We start from the raw sequence: 16,928 nt of genomic DNA, 5'->3' as shown, positions 1-16,928 counted from the left end.
TAAACAACTTTTCAACTACTAAAGACCACTGTAGCTAATCTTAAGACACTTTTCAGGTATAGGGAAATAGCACATAGGTTTGGAACACATATATTTAATGTACAAGGCCCAGAGTTTAATCAAGGCCTGAGCATGGCCTCTTGAGCACCAACAGGTGTAACTCTGTGACCCAGAAGCACTGCTGGGGAAACATTCTCTTAAAAAAAAGCTTCTTTTGGTATAGTCTGATTAAATATAAAAGAAAAATATTATTTTTAGGGTTTTAGACCCGGAAGGGAGCATAGCAATCATTGGCTTAATCCCTTTATGTCCCACAAAAAGAAACTGAGATTTAGATATGCTAAAACACTAGGGATTTGACTGTTGTTGAAAAGGCTTGTGATAGCTTTCCCAGATGACATTTCTTAATCTTCAGATTTCACTTTTGGGGGGAAGATTGAAGCCACACCCAGCAGTACTCAAGTTTATTCCTGGTTCTATGCTCAGGGATCCCTCCTGATGGTTTTTGGGTGATGATGAGAAGCAAATCCCAGGACAGCAGGATTAGGACAGGTCGCTGTGTTACCTGCTTCTTGACCTTCATCCCCGTGCTTTACCTCACTTGCACACAGCTGCTTCTTGTAAACCAAAGCCCTAGATTCCTTTGTAGCACATGAATTCTCTGTAAACACATGACTTGGAGCTTTTGTTTTGTTTTGTTTGGGGGCCACACCTGGCAGTGCTCAGGATTTACTCCTGGCTCTGTGCTCAGAGTTCACTCCTGGTTGGGCTTGGAATATGGGGTACTGGGATCAAATCTGGGTCATCTGCATGCAAGGCAAGTGCCCTACCTGCAAAACTATTTGTCTGGCACCAGGACAAGAAGCTTTGAACTTAGCATGAAATGACCAATTCTCAGGAGACTTGGTTCTCTAACTTCCTTTTTTTTTTTTTTTTTGCTTTTTTGGGTCACAACCCAGCGATGCTCAGGGGTTACTCCTGGCTTTACACTCAGGAATTACTCCTGGCAGTGCTTGGGGGACCATATGGGATGCCGGGGATCGAACCCGGGTCGGCCGCATGCAAGGCAAACGCCCTACCCGCTGTGCTATCGCTCCGGCCCCCATCTAACTTCCTTTAATTGAAACTTCTCTTGATGAGGAAACCTTTCAGGTATACCTGTTATTGCTGTGTTGAGCTTCAGAAGAGAGTAGTTAATGTGTATGTCTCAGTCTTGCCCCATGAGAAATTTAAGTGCTCAGAGTTTGGGAACTTAAACGCTTTCCATGAATTGGAAAAATTCATCTGTAAAATTAATGAAAATCTTCTATTTAGTGAGAAAATACTTAGAGTAACTCTGAACTAGAAAATCTTTTTAAAAATGCAAAGGAAAGCATATCTATAGGCCTACATTTCTCAAAATGGTACGTGGGATGCTTTGTTAAAAATAATGATTCCAGGGATCCATCCTAGAGCTACAAAATTAGGCTCTTTTAAGGTAGAAATATTCATTTTTAGCAAGTCTCTAGGTAATTCTTGTGCTCATTGAAGATTAAGAATGGCTGCCTTAGATTTATTTTATTTTATAAACAAATTTTATAAAACAATTTATAAATTTTTTTATAAAGACTGTACACACACTGCTTTATGAGTTTTTAATGAGAATGGGGGTAGAAAGTTGGGGGTGGTATACTTTTTTATCTTTATGTGTGGTTTTCAGATTTCAAGACCCAACCTCCTCCCCTTCGCCTTATAGGCTCCCTTTAACATTTCTTTAATGCATGAAATGTTCTCCCGTTGGGTTTTCTAGCCACAAGGGAAATTCCCAGGTGCAAGAACATTCAGTCCTCAGCCTCAGGAAAGACTCTGATGTGGATCTTTGAAGATGGAGGAACTTAAATATTAAAGGATCTGCCAGGTGCCAATGGAGTTTAGCAGCAGTCCCAAAGGGGAATTTGTTTTCAATATAAATACTAATAATACAGTAATTGTGATGTGAATATTTATATTATGTTAAGCAGGTTGATTAGCACAGCCCTTGCTCTCTTGTAGGATGTCAGGCAAACTAGAGGGAAGAAAGGATGTAGGACATTGATCAAAATGTGCCCTTTTCCCCCTCTCCTTTATCCCTAACAGTTTTTGATTCCAGGCTACCAAGAGCCTAGTGCAGGTCATTCTACATATATGAAAATATAAAACTTAAAACGGATTAGAAACTTGGAAAGGAAAAGAAAATACTTGCTTTTATATCTTAGATTCTGAATAGCCAACCATCATTTAAATTCTACCCATTCAAATGCCAAGTTCTCCATGAAGCACCTATGCTGTTACACATTGTATTATTACATCATTGGTTTAATAGTGATGATCAATATCATATTAATATTAGATGCAGTACTAAGGGATTATGTTGTATTTTATTTATTACTGATATACTATATTGAAATTATATTAATATATCAACATATCGATATTCTGCATTAATGTAATATCCTATTAATTACTATTATAAAATATTAGTATGATCCATGTTAGATATACTAGACAGATAATAAATCAAGCTATAACAGTTAGCATTTATTATGCCTAGCACTTACAAGGCATTATGTGCAACCTTCTTCAAGCATTACCTCATTTGAAGCTCATCAGCATTCCAGAAAGTCATAAGGTGGCTACTCTAGATGCTCTTACTCTGAATGTGAGGAAATAAAATTTCTTTTAGTCAGAAAAATATTAAGATAGCAATTTGAAGGCAGAGCACATTTTCCCAATCAGCACATCATGCCTTTTCACTCCCCCGGCTTCAGTATAACTGTATTTTGCACTTTGGCCAGAGCACTTGATCATGCTCTGTCTTTTCTTGTAGTGATTTATGAGATACCAGTTCCTTGAGGGCAGGATGCGATTTATTTCTGACAGCCTCAGAAATCTAAGCCCTGTGCCTTTCACACACAGATAATTGCTGTCCAAGTGCTTGTTTGAATTGGTTAAAATTCCACACTCCCAGCAGGGTCCGGCCTACAGAGAGTGGCAGAGCATTCCCTCCTGCATGCATTTCCAGAAGAGCCCTAAAGGATTTACAACTATACCTAATGATAGCGAAACATAATCATGTTGTGATTTTTACACCACTGCATGCAGTATAGGTCAAGGCAACTATTATTTAAAATTTGCAAACTGAATGTTAATCACTTTGAAGATGAGTGCCATTAAACTGTACGATGAGAGTAGTGACCATTTGAAGATTTCTAATATGTCCAGCATTTTGATAAGCCTTTAACAAAATAAATCTAATAAATCTTAGTACAATTTTTTGAGGCAGATTTTATTATCTTTTTCTATAGATAAAAGTTCAATAACCTGCTCAAAGTCACCCATCACAGGGTTTGCATTTGAAATCCATCTTGACTCCCCAAATTTGTGCTTTTCATTATTTTATCACTATTTAATCACTATTACTTAGTCAACCAAATTTACTCTTTTTTTCTTCTTTATTTCCTTCCAAAAATATTTATATAAAACTTCCCCAGTACTAGGTGTGCCAGGAGAACAATGTAAAGATGAGTTAGGCAAGCCACCATTTGAGTCCTAACAAAGGATTGGAGAAGTTGCAAGATAAAATCAGCATCTGTTAAACATGTTGAGAGGACTCTGTTAAAAAGCACAGTGCTATTGGAGACAGAATGACAGCCAGAACTTCTGGGTATCTTGCTTGGATAACCTACCTTGCTCAACAGTAAATCATCATAGCAAACCTCTGAGGTATGTATGGTATCAGCAATCTATTTGTATGCTGAGTTTTCATGAGATCAAAACATGTACTCAAGGCTGCATAGATAGCAAGTGGCAGGCTGCTGGTAAAACTCAGATATATAAGACCCATTGCTTACACTTTTCTTATCAGATTACTGAATCAATGGGTTGAATATAATATAAACTAAAATGGAATGACTGCTTTATTCAATGGTGGGCAGAATATTTTATATTAGATAAAGTGGAGTTAAAGTATTTTCTAGTCAAATATCCTTCCACCTATTTCAAGAGAAAAAATATGCAAAGACATTTTTGAACTACATTCTTTATGTTCCTCTCTGTAAAGGACGTAGTTGAAATATAAAAAAATCAATTTTAACTTCTGCTACAAGAAAATTTGCTTTTTACTTCTCCATATTGATTGAGATCTCAAATCTTCCCTATTTTGGAAAATACTACTAAGATTTAAGACCTTCATTTTGGGTTATGATGCGTTTTGATGTGATGATCAAGAATCAGCAATAAATGTTGGAAATAACACAAAGAGGTCAATGTACTTAAGTGCTGGTACAAAATCAAGGATGTGAAGTTCCAAAGGTCCACGCAGACATTAACTGTTTTCTAACTAGAATTTTAGGGCATTTAACTCGATTCTCTGAATTTAAAAAAATTTTAAGTGAAATGAGTACAATACATAAAGGGGCTTCAAAGGAAGGATGAACTAGTCAGCTGCTTTGAGAAAGCCATGTGTGCCCTAAGAGAGAAGGGAAAGAAGATTCAAAGGCAAGATTCTCTTTTCAGTGAAACATGGACAATTTTCACATCAATGACAACACATCACTAGTTCAGTGTTCCTTCTGAGCCATTATTAAAACAAGTAACAGAATAGGAGGGTCTGTGAAGTAAGTTTATGTTCACAGATTTAAACTACCATTACAACTGTAAGAGAGGAGAGGTTTTATGCCTTTACAGAGCACTGGGACTCAATAATTGTCTCTGTGCCTTTTGAGTAGCCATAATTTTAAAGCTATAGAGCAATCAGAAGTTCAGCAAAGACTTTTTCCTTTACCACCAGAAGTTTTAACTATCAGTAAGAGATTCTATTCAAGCCCTACTACCCCTTTCTATGGATGGTTCATCGATCCATCTGTGATACCGTCAAATCTCAGTGCTTTCAGGGCCCGCCTCACTTTCTAAACTGCTCCTTGCACTTCAGTGGTGTCTGATTACATTTTAAAACATTGTTCTTGAGTAGTGTTTGGACACGAGACAACTAATTTCCTGAATCATGTGTGGATTTCCAGAACAATGCCAGAGGGGCTAAGAACACTTTTTACTCTGTTGACAACACAAAAATGTTTTTTAACATTTGCCCAGAGCCAGAATTTTATCTCTTTCGGTATATTAAAAACACGATCCCTGAGAGTCTGTTTTAAAGGCAGGGTATTTAATTAGCCAAATGCTTTAAAAATTATCTTTTTGAGTTCTGAGATAGCCACGAAGAATAAAGGGCCTCTACTGAAAGAGGCTAATTACCTAAAAGCAAAATTTAAACAGAAAAGTCTGCTTCTATGCCTTCCTCCCATCAGCATCATTCCTGTCACAATGTTCTCATTAGTTGGTTTGGCAATAGCAGACTGATGTGGTAGATCGCTAAAACATCACACTAGTGAATGGCATTTTCATCTGACCAGAACTTCAAGCGAATTCTAATTCAGGAGAACTAAGCCATTGTTTACTATTTTTCTCAATACTCAATAAAAATTCTGAGAAACTCTAACTTTTTTTTTTTAGAAAGACATTGATCTTCGGTGTTGATCAAAAAAGGTTGACTCTGAATAAGACTTGGTGTCTTGTGAAAGATAATGTGAAAAAGTTAAGCAAGACATTTTAAACCTTGTATGCTATAAATTTAGGGATGTAAAATATCAGGCTATAGAGTTTTTAATAGGTGGCCAATGGGCTAGATGAACTTCATAGATGTGTTTCAACCTATATTAAACTTTCATAAATCTGACTGTCATTTTCAGCTTATTATACATGGAGAAGAGAAAATATAAAAGCACATTTTTGTGGCACTCAGCTAGGCAGATTTCTCAAGATAAAAAAACCTTTCATCCATTGAAAAAAATAAGTTGAAATTTGGCACAATTTGCAATGTTTTTTTGAAGACACTAGTGGGAAATGGAAAGACAAATCCCAGAGGGAATAAAGTATTTGAAAATTACATATATAATATAAGACCTGTATATGCAGATTATATATAAAGAAATCACAATGATAAAATAAGTAGATAAAATAGTCTAGAACTTAATAAGTATGTCATCAAAGAGACATAGGGACAGCAAATAAACACATGAAAAGATATTCAACTAAACTGATAATTAGGGGAATATAAATTAAACAACAAAAAAACATAACACTACAAAACTTTTAAAGTGGTTAAAATTAAAAAGATGACCATACAAGGTGTTGACAGGCATACAGAGTAGGAGAAATATCATGTACTGTTTGTGGGGATATGAAGTGATATTACCATTCTATAAATCATTTAATAGTTTCTTCAATGGTTAAGTATTTATTGTATTTGTATGACTCAGCTGTCTTACTTCTTGTTATTAAATTGAAGAGAAACAAAAGTGTATACACAAATATTTTGACAATTTTATTCAAATAACCACAAAACTAAGAACAACGCTGATGTCTATTAACAGATTACTATATAAGTTATGTGTATATACCATGGAATACTAAAATAAACTACTAATATATACAACATTAATATATCCCCACGTAATCGCATCAATGGCCAAGATCCAGAGACTATGAAACAAAGCTCTCTGAAGAGAGCAATGTAGAATATCCTGCCCCCTCATCAGGCTGTCTTCACCTGGGCCCCCTCGTAGGAAGGTGGGTTGAGTTTTCCTCCTCACCCCAAGCAGAGCCTTGGCAGCCAAAAACCTCCAGAACCCAGCCACAGCCATGCTCAAGGCCACTCTTCACACGTTCGGACAAACCTCACCCATGAAAATATGTGGGACCAGTGGCTGAGATCTCCAAGCCTACTGGGATCAGGACTGGCCTCTTCCACTCAGATCCTCAGTTTTACAGTAGCTTGGCAGTCACACCCCCAAACTCCCCCTGGCGCCATGTATTACTATCAATGACCAAGAGCCAGAGACTATAAAACAAAGATCCTGGAAGAGTGCAATGCAATTTTTCCTGGAGCACGTGGCCCATGCGACCTCTTTATTTTTATATTTATTTATTTATGTATTTATTTATTTATTTATTTATTTATTTATTTATCCCCTCACGGCAGAGCCTGGCAAGCTACCCATGACGTATTTAATATGCCAAAAACAGTAACAACAAACGTGCTCTTTGTGTTCCTGGAGCAAGCAGACGCCATTGGGCTACACTAGCACATGACAGGGACAAATGAAGACGTTACTGGCACCCGCTCGAGCAAATTGATGAACAACGGGATGACAGTGATACAGTGATAAACAGCATCAATCAGGCTTCAAAAATCATTGTGAATGCAAAAGAAGAAGAATGCACATAAAGGTTGCCATTTAAATAAATTTCTAGAAAATGCAGATGAATATATGGTGTCAGAAAGCAGATTTATGATCACCAGGAATTGGGGAAAGGTGAGATAGAATGATTACAAGAGGAACAAAGAAATGCTTGGGAGCAATGGATTAGTTCATTACCTTGATTATGGTTCTCCTTCACAGTTCTATCTATATTTGAAGTCATATATTTTATTTTATTTTAATTTATTTTTTATTATTGAATCATCGTTAAGAACAGTTACAAAGTTTTCAGGTTTAAGTATTAGTCATACAACATACAATGATCAAACACCCATCCCTTCACCAGTGCACATGTTCCACCACCAAGAACCCCAGTATGTCCCCCATGCCTCCCCCCACCCTGCCTGTGTGGCTGATGATTTTCACTTTACTCTCTCTTTACTTTGATTACATTCAATATTTCAACAGAAAACTCACTATTATTATTTGGAATTTTCCCCAAACAATCAGACATGCCAAAAAGGCATCATTTGATAATTTGTTTTCTATTGCTGATATTGAAGAGCATATGGGGTTGCGCAGCTGCAATAGTGGCTGTGCGGTTTTGGATTTCTGGTATTTTAGTAATTAAGTCCAGAAAAATTTCTGTCAAAAGCCATTGGGTTACAAAACTGGTTCGTGTGCCTCCAGGATCATGGCCGTTCAGGAGCGGAGGAGCTGTTTGTTGGTGGCTGCTCAGGGTCTCGACTGGACAGGGAGCAGTGCGGGTACCGCCCCCATCCCGAGATTTCCCACGTACCCCATCATGAAGTTGTATATTTTAAACAGGAATAATTTATCATACTGGACTGAAGCCATAGCACAGCGGGTAGGGCATTTGCCTTACACGAGGCCGGCAAGCTATCAGGAGTATCCCGCTCGCATGGCAGAGCCTGGAAAGCTATCTGTGGCATATTTGATATGCCAAAAACAGTAACAAGTCTCACAATGGAGATGTTACTGGTGCCTGCTCGAGCAAATCGATGAACAACTGGAAGACAGTGCTACTTAAATTATATTGCAATAAAAATGTATTGAATGGGCAGATATGTACTCTTTTTTTTTTTTTTTGAGTGTTGGGTTTTTCTTAAAACTTAGCAACTAGGTGGGTGTGTATAGCATCTTAACTCCAAGGCATGAGATTACCTGTTTAGCCTTTGTAAGCATTTGAATTTATGATCTTTAGGCTTGCCACACCTCTTGCAGGCATTTCTGTTCTCAAATGTTCTTTCTCTCTGCTTCCTAGATTAAGTTACCTTTGTTTTTTTTTTTTTTTTTTTTTTTTTGCTTCTTTGGTGTCAAAGATCACTCTGACAGAAGGGAAATCAGGAACTTGGTGAGGGTGAAACATCATTTAGCCTCCACTTGCTAGCTAAGACAATTATTCCCTATTCTTGGGAAGCTGATTTTAACTCTAACTTGAAAATAATCAGTCAGATTGAATCCAAGCAATGTTCTTTTGAAAGAGATGATGTGTTGATAAGGGTTCTTTTCTCTTTCATTGCTAAAATCACAGAATTCAAATTCTGAGCAAAGTGTGCCCCAATATGACTCTCACCCAGTGTTTGTATTATCATTCTCTTCAGGTGGGCAACCAAGTCAGTTCTGTCCCTTAGCTCTCTGTTGCTGCTTGTAGAATGCCTGTTAACTACACCATGGTATTTGAAAAGTTTCCTTGGGCTTCTTCTAGATTTTGAAATAGGGAGCCCAGGAATCTGTGTTGATTTAGAATGCTTGCAGTCACATGGGGCCAGATTAGGGTTTCCTCTCTTAAGATCTGTCCATGATCCACGCTGGAGCAATAGTACAGCGGGCAGGGCCATTCCCTTGTACATGGCTGACCCGATTTCAGTCCCTGGCATCCCATATGGTTTCCTGAGCACCACCAGGAGAGATTTTTGAGTGCTGAGCCAGGAGTAACCCCTGAGCATTGCTGGGTGTGATCCAAAAAGGAAAAAAAAATCTGTTTATGATCTAGAGCATAGGTTAACAGCATAAGTAATTGAAGACTCCCTACCACCCTGGTGTACCTTTCCTGTGCTATCTCTTCTTGGTGGACTCTCTTCCCATTTCTCTACAGGGGAATTCTATCAGCCTTCCTCAGAGAACCATCCTTATTAATACTAGTGCTCATTTACCGCTGATAGCACAGGGGCTGGAGCCGTAGCACAGTGGGTAGGGCATTTGCCTTGCATGCGGCTGAACTGGGTTTTATTCCTCCATCCCTCTCAGAGAGCCTGGAAAGCTACCAAGAGTATCCTGCCCGCATGGCAGAGTGTGGCAAGCTACTCATGGCGTATTCGATATGCCAAAAACAGTAACAAGAAGTCTCACAATGGAGATGTTACTGGTGCCCACTCCAGCAAATTGATGAGCAACGGGATGACAGTGATCCAGTGATATAGTGATCCCTTCTAGAAGAATCTCAAACTCTGCTTTCTTTAGGGACTCATGGGGATTGTCTTTGTGTTCAAATGTCTCCTCCACCTCCTCCTTTTTCTCCTTCTCCTTTGTTTTTGGCCCGCATCTGGCTCTGTGCTCAGGGATCACTTCTGGCAGTGCATTGTAATCATATGTGGTACTGGTCATTGAAACTGGATCAGCCAAATTCAAGGTAAGTACCTTGTCTACTGTGCCATCTCTCTGGTCATTATTATTACTTTTTTTTGGTAAAATATAAATTTTCTATTATATTTGAGATAAGTTTTGGTTGGTAGCCATAGATTTGTGTGAGTTTATTCTTCATTCCACATTCATGGATAGACAAGGGCAGTCTAACTAAAGCATTCTTTTTCAAAGTGGGCAATAGTGTTGCGCTGGAGAACTAGAACTATGTGGTGGTGGTGGTGGTGGTAGCCTTAAGGACTATGGTGACTGCTTTATGATTGTTTCCTTAAATAGGTAGATTTCCAGGGAACTAGTGAGTGGTTTATTTCCTGAAAAGGGGGTAGTAAACCAAATAGGAACCTCTGACAATTTCTAAAATTTTGAGAATATGTATACAAAGTCATGCACACACATATGTATAGTGACTTTAAAATGATCACAATGTTCATCTAACCATATCAGCCAGTAAAACTGCCAGCTGCCACTGTCTGAAATCTGTCCAGATTTCCCTTCTTGCTAGCTTTCATAAAGGCTGTATTGGATGATTTGAATCTTTAAGAGTGCAAACATCTTTGGGGTTTTGGAGTTTGATTTTGGAAACTATCTTGGTTGAATTGTGAACCTTTTAAAATTCATATCCACCTGGTACCTCAAAGTATAGGCTTATGCTCAAATGGTGTTTTTGTAGATATAATTAGTTATGATATGATTGTATTGGACCTCGCAGAGTCATATAAATTCCTATATTCTATATAACATGCATCTTTCTGAAGATAAGAGAGGAAAAGCAAAGATATGGAGACCACTATATCATGGTCCAAATACAAGATTGGAGTGCACTCTCTACAACTAAAGAACATCAGAGGTTTCAAGACGTATCCAGAAAGTGTCAAAGAAAGACCCTTCCCAAAAGCCTCTAGAGATAGCAAGGGCCTGCTGATTCTTTGATTTTTGATTTCCAACTCTAGATGTGTGATAGAATACATATCTGTTGTGGAAGTCTTTACTTACGGTTCATTGTTAATGTTACAGTGTATTAAAACTTAAGCAAATTTATATAGAGGTTAAATTGGATAACTGAGGAATAATAAACCTAAGTATCTCTGCTACTGGCCCAAGCCATTCTTTGTTGAACTTAGGAAGACCAATGCACTAGTGCTAAAACAGAACTTACACAAGATAACAAAGATGACTCCCTTTGGTAGCAAGCATTCTAACACTGGCACTTTTGGTTATGATCCAACAGGTACTTAAAAAAATTGTGTGGTATTTTATTTCCATTTCACAAGAGAGGAAATCTGAAGATTTGGTAGGCTAGGAAACTTGTCTGTGTTAATGCAGCTGCTAATAGTCAGAAATCAGTTTATGCTTCTTTCGCTATTCTACAGTGTGTTTCAATGTCTGAAAAACACCTTCCAAAAATGTTCGAGCATGTGTATATATTTTTGAACTAATTGTACCATCCTCCAAAGTGACAGATTTGTAGAACCGTTCACTTGAATTTTAATATATATGTGTGTGTGTGTGTGTGTATATATATATATATATATATATATATATATATATATATATATATTTGCTCTTTGGGTCACACCCGATCCGATGCACAGGGACTATTCTGGCTCATGAACTCAGGAATTACTCTTGATGGTGCTCGGGGGACCATATGGAATGCTGGGAATCGAACCTGGGTTGGCTATGTGCAAGGCAAATGCCCTACCCACTGTGCTATTGCTCCTGCGCCAAATTTTAATATCCTTTTTTATTTCATTTAATTTTTTGCTTTTTGGGTCACACCTAGTGATGCACAGGGGTTACTCCTGGCTCTGCACTCAGGAATCACCCCTGGCGGTGCTCAGTGAACCATATTGAATGCTGGGAATCGAACCCGGGTCGACCGCATGCAAGGCAAATGCCCAACCCACTGTGCTATTGCTCCAGCCCCGAATTTTAATATCTTTTAAAGAAAAATTTCTTGTCATTATTTTACAGTTACACCTTGTTCATATTATGTTGGATTCTTTGTTTTACTTATGTTTTCACTGTTCTCAGAAAGGCTGAAACTTCTTTTCTATCTTGTACAGAACTAAAGAAGTTGTCAACGCATAGTAAATAATCAAGTATCTAAGCCAGCACAATGATCCCTACAAATTATGACCCTCAGGCTCTGAAGACTAAGAAAAATGTTCAGTTATGCAATTTTCCACTCTTATAATAATCTTAACAGTGTGGATCATTTAGTTCTAGTTTAATGTTATAATCTAAACAAAATTTATTTGAATGCACAGTGAGGCTTGGGAATCACCCAAAACAATGTATTCTACATCAGCATATGGTGGTTGATCCAGCTGTTCTGACCTTTTCAGTATTTGCAAACTTGCTGGGTTTTATGTCTTTACTCTGCCTACATGGGAACTTACCATGCACATAATAATAGAACAATGGAAGCATTTAGTTTTTCTCCTTTTCTCATCTTCCTTTTAATTCTAGGTAAGAAATTTCAACTCAGCCTTGCAGGTTAGATGGGTTGAGAACCATATATGTGTTCACCTTTCCACAAAATTAGTTCTATTTATTAATTTCTTTTGTAAATTTGCCTTTTTTAAATTTTGATTTTTAGGATTTATTTGCTTATTCACTGGGGTGAGCGGTGGACCACACACAGCAGTGCTCAGAGCTTGCTCCTGGCTCTGTGCTCAAGGATCACTCCTGGAGATACTGAGAGGACTATATGTCATGCCAGAGATCCATGCAGGATGAGTCATTTGCAAACACCTTAACTCCTGTACTTTCTCACTGACCCCTACTTTTTCTTTTGAATATAAATTTTATTATTCCATTTGTCATATTTTGTAAATTTTATTTATCAATTTTTACATTTATTTCATCCTTAGATGCATTAGATGCTTTCAATATAAAATTCAGAATCCTTGCCCTATCATTCAACGTTACCTCTATCTGCAATTCCTGCCCTACTTGTTTGTACAATATAATAAATGTTCACACACATACACAAAAAAATAAATGTTCACACATTTATCTACTTGGTTATCCATTCATCCATTCACCCATCCATTCATTCAACAAAAGTTGATTAAATGCATAACTTGTGCCAGACACTTTGGGTTGAGAATAGAGAGGTGACACAGATAGGCCCTGTCCTTCTCTTCTTGAAGCTGACAGCCTGATATCAAACTGGACCGGCAGACATGATTATGCAGTGCACTATGCTATATGACAGAGCAGCACAGGGTGCTATGAGAAAACATGAGGCCTGAAAAACCCAGGTTACAAACAGGAACATGGTGGATCAAGTGATATCTAGGTTGGAATCTGACTAGAAAAAGTATTTAACCGGGTGAAAAATGGGGAAAGTTTACTTGGAGAATGGAATACCATGTATGAAGCCCATAGATGAGATAACATGGCATACTTGGAAACTGAAAAGGCTTTCAGTATAGCTGGAGGCCAGAGTGGGTTTGGAAAGGGGCTGGGAAGGTGAAGATTGAGGGAAGAAAGCAGGACAGTTCCTGCTGGACTTGAAAGACTAGTGACTAAGTTTTGGGCCTAAGGTTAGTGAAGAACCACTGTAGGTTTTAAGTGTAGGGGATGGAGGAGAACCTGACTGACCTTTAAAAAATCATCCCTATTGCCTCAGGACAACAGATCATAAGGATACATGATAGAGACTGGGAACCCAACCAGAGGCTACAATTTGGATGACAAATGATGATAGAAACCAGAAAAAGCCCAGAGAGAAGAGTTAGAGACATGCAGTGGTCAGGCTGATTCCAAATATATCACACGGCTGCATTTCCAGAATTCATTCTTTTCCAAGGCAAACCTTGCTCTTTCTGTCTACGCACTAAAACTCTATACACATTGATATTATCTATTTCTACAAGATTTTTCTGGCCTTCAACTCTCGGAATAATTATAATATTTTTTCTCCTCTGTGTCCATTATTTCACAAAAATAATGCATCTATAATGTAAGTTCTGGTTTGCATAGCACTTTAATTTTTCTTAATGGGCTGACAAGCAATACAAGAAGAATCCATATTGATCTATCTGTGAATCTCCCTCCCTTTCAGTATTTCATACTTTCTCTTGTGCAAGGTGAACAAGACATAAATATTTGTCCAATTGACCAATTATGATTTTGTTCCATTTCAAGAGAAATGGTTCTCCAAAGACAAGTGGTTCTCTCTCAGAGTTCATTTTTAAGTGGCACAATCGATTGATCAATATAGCAAGTATTCACTCATTTATTCATTTTATTATGCTTTTATCCACTTTTTTAATATACATTAGAAAACAATGTCTACTATGTCCTAAGCACCACTTTAGGACTAATTGCTTGCTTTCTATTGAACCCTGTTTCATTTAGTTGTTTTTTTTTAAACTTTATTTTTTAATTTTTTTAATGAATCACCGTGAGTTACAGACTTACAAACTTTTGTGATTACATTTCAGTCATACAATGATCAAATACCCATCCCTCCACCAGTGCCCATTCTCCACCAGCAATGTTCCCAGTATCCCTCCTGCCCATCCCCACATATCCTTCCCACCACCTCTGTGACAGGCACATTCCCTTTTATTCTCTCTCTGTCATTTTGGGGGTTAGGGTGTGCAATACAGGTAGTAAGTGGCCATCATGATTTGGAGACTGTATTTTTCATCACAGGGCCAGAACCCTTCTCCTAGTTGTCATAACCAATGTAGATAGAATGCATTTCTACTATAATCAAAGCTTAGTACAAGTAAGCCATCTTATCTTTTTTTTTAAATTTTTAAAATTTTATTGAAACACCGTGAGATAGTTACAAGCTTTCATGTTTGGGTTACAATCTCACAATGATCAAACACCCATCCCTCCACCAGTGCACATTCCCCACCACCAATATCCTGGGTATAGCCCCCCTTTCCCACCCTTCCTCTGACTCTAAGGCAGACAATATTCCCCATACTCTCAATCTACTTTTGGGCATTATAGCTTGCAACACAGACACTGAGAAGTCATCATGTTTGGTCCATTATCTACTTTCGGCATGCATTTCCCATCCCAACTGGTTCCTCCAGCCATCATTTTCTTAGTGATCCCTTCTCTATTCCATCTGCCTTCTCCCAAGCCATCTTATCTTAAGCATTGGAAGGAACTAAGGTATGGAATGGCTCCTTTGATTATCAGGTGAAGTTTTAGACTTGTCAGTTGGCAAACTTCTCACCCAATGGATTCGAACATTGTTATATGAATATGACTGACTTTATCCTGTCTTGTCTTATATTATAATTATTTGAGGATTTTGGGCCATACTCACTGGTGCTCAGGGGGTTCTTCTTACTCTGTGCTCGGGTGTTGCTCCTGGGGATCACGTGGTGAAGAGATCAAACTGGAATCAGCCTCAAGCAAGATGAGAGACTTAAAACCCTGATCTATCTTTCAGGTCTCTTTCTCCTCTCTCTCCTCTCCTCCCTTGCCCTCCCCTCTTCTCTCTCCCCCCCTCCCCACTCTCCTCTGCTCTCCTCACTTTTTCTTATTTTCCCTACTGTACTGGGAAGTGCCCATGGCTAACTCCAGGCTCAAAGATCACTCCTGGCTGTGCCTGGGGGACCATACGCATCACTGGGGATCAAACTGGGGTTGGCTGGTAAAGGCCAGAACCTTATCCCTTGTCCTATATCTTCAATCCCTCTGTCCTTTTAAAAATATTTTTGTTTTTTAGTTTTTTTGCTTTTTGGGTCATACCTGGCGATGCACAGGGGTTACTCTTGGCTCTGCACTCAGGAATTACTCCTCGTGGTGCTCAGGGGACCATATGGGATGCTGGGAATCGAACCCGGGTTGGCTACGTGCAAGGCAAACGACCTACCCGTTGTGCTATCACTCCAGCCCCTCTCCTTTAAAAAACAAATAAATAAAAAACACATTTTCTAACGTTTACTTAGTGGAACTAGAATAAAAGAATACCAGATCATCCAAATCCATAAATCAGATGAATTTTAGTTTCCATGCAAAGTTCCCAATGTAAAGAAAACTTGGCCTTTGCCCTTGGTGTCCGGGCCCTCAGCAGGCTGCTGCCCTGCACTTTGCCCTGCTGTAGGAGGCACTGGGCTGCCTGTGGTTTGGAGGGAAGCTTCTGAGTTCCAAGATTGCTTGGAATTGTACTCGCTTTAAGTGATTTTTATGCTGCCATTGTACAAAAGCTCTCTTTTTGGCAAAGACGTTGCCATATGTGATTAAAAATAATTTAGGGGCAGGATTTCTACCAGGAATTGAACAAACAATGTACTGTCTTAAGCTGGTTCCAAATTCCTAATGCATCTGCTTTGTACAGTCCCCATTTCATAAAACTACAATTCCTCGTTTGTCTGAGTTCTTTCTGTTTGTGTGCTAGAAGAGTCACACCCTTTTATTTCTGGCCCTAAAGGCACCTTCTCAAGTTTGGGAAAACTTCTTATTTGAAGTCACAGAAGCCCTTAAAAAATGGAGTTTGTAAAGTATCTTTTCGACATTTTTCAAGCCATGCCTTTGCTCTCCCTGACTGGGTTAATATAATGCGGCTAACGAACTCCTTAGGTATTTTTATGACAAGTTCTTAATGCATAATCCATTTTCTCACCAGAGTTACTATCTTGATTTTTTATAATTTCCTATTTTCTCTCTTGAATTTCCCCAATTAAATAGATATGGCCATCCAGCATAAATCAGATGCTTTATCTGTTTAATTATTGAAGGTGCATCTTAAGTCTGTGGATCATCTTACTGAAATCAACAGGCTGTTGAATTGGGCCTTAATCTCCTAAAAACATAGAACTCTTTTTGATTTGCTTATGCATAATTTAAATGTAGATGTTTCTCAATTTTTTTATTACTAAGTTACTTTAATTCGCAAGCAACAAAATTCTGGCTTAAATTGGTTTAAACAAAAAGGATTTCACTGGCTTACATACACTGAAAAGTTCATGGGGCAAGGTCAGGAGCTGTTGGAATCAGGACTCAAAG

The sequence above is a fragment of the Sorex araneus genome, chromosome 11 (assembly GCF_027595985.1).
Source record: "Sorex araneus isolate mSorAra2 chromosome 11, mSorAra2.pri, whole genome shotgun sequence".
NCBI classification, from domain to species: Eukaryota; Metazoa; Chordata; class Mammalia; order Eulipotyphla; family Soricidae; genus Sorex; species Sorex araneus.
The sequence above is the reverse complement of the archived record's forward strand: the minus strand, read 5'-3'. Positions refer to the sequence as shown.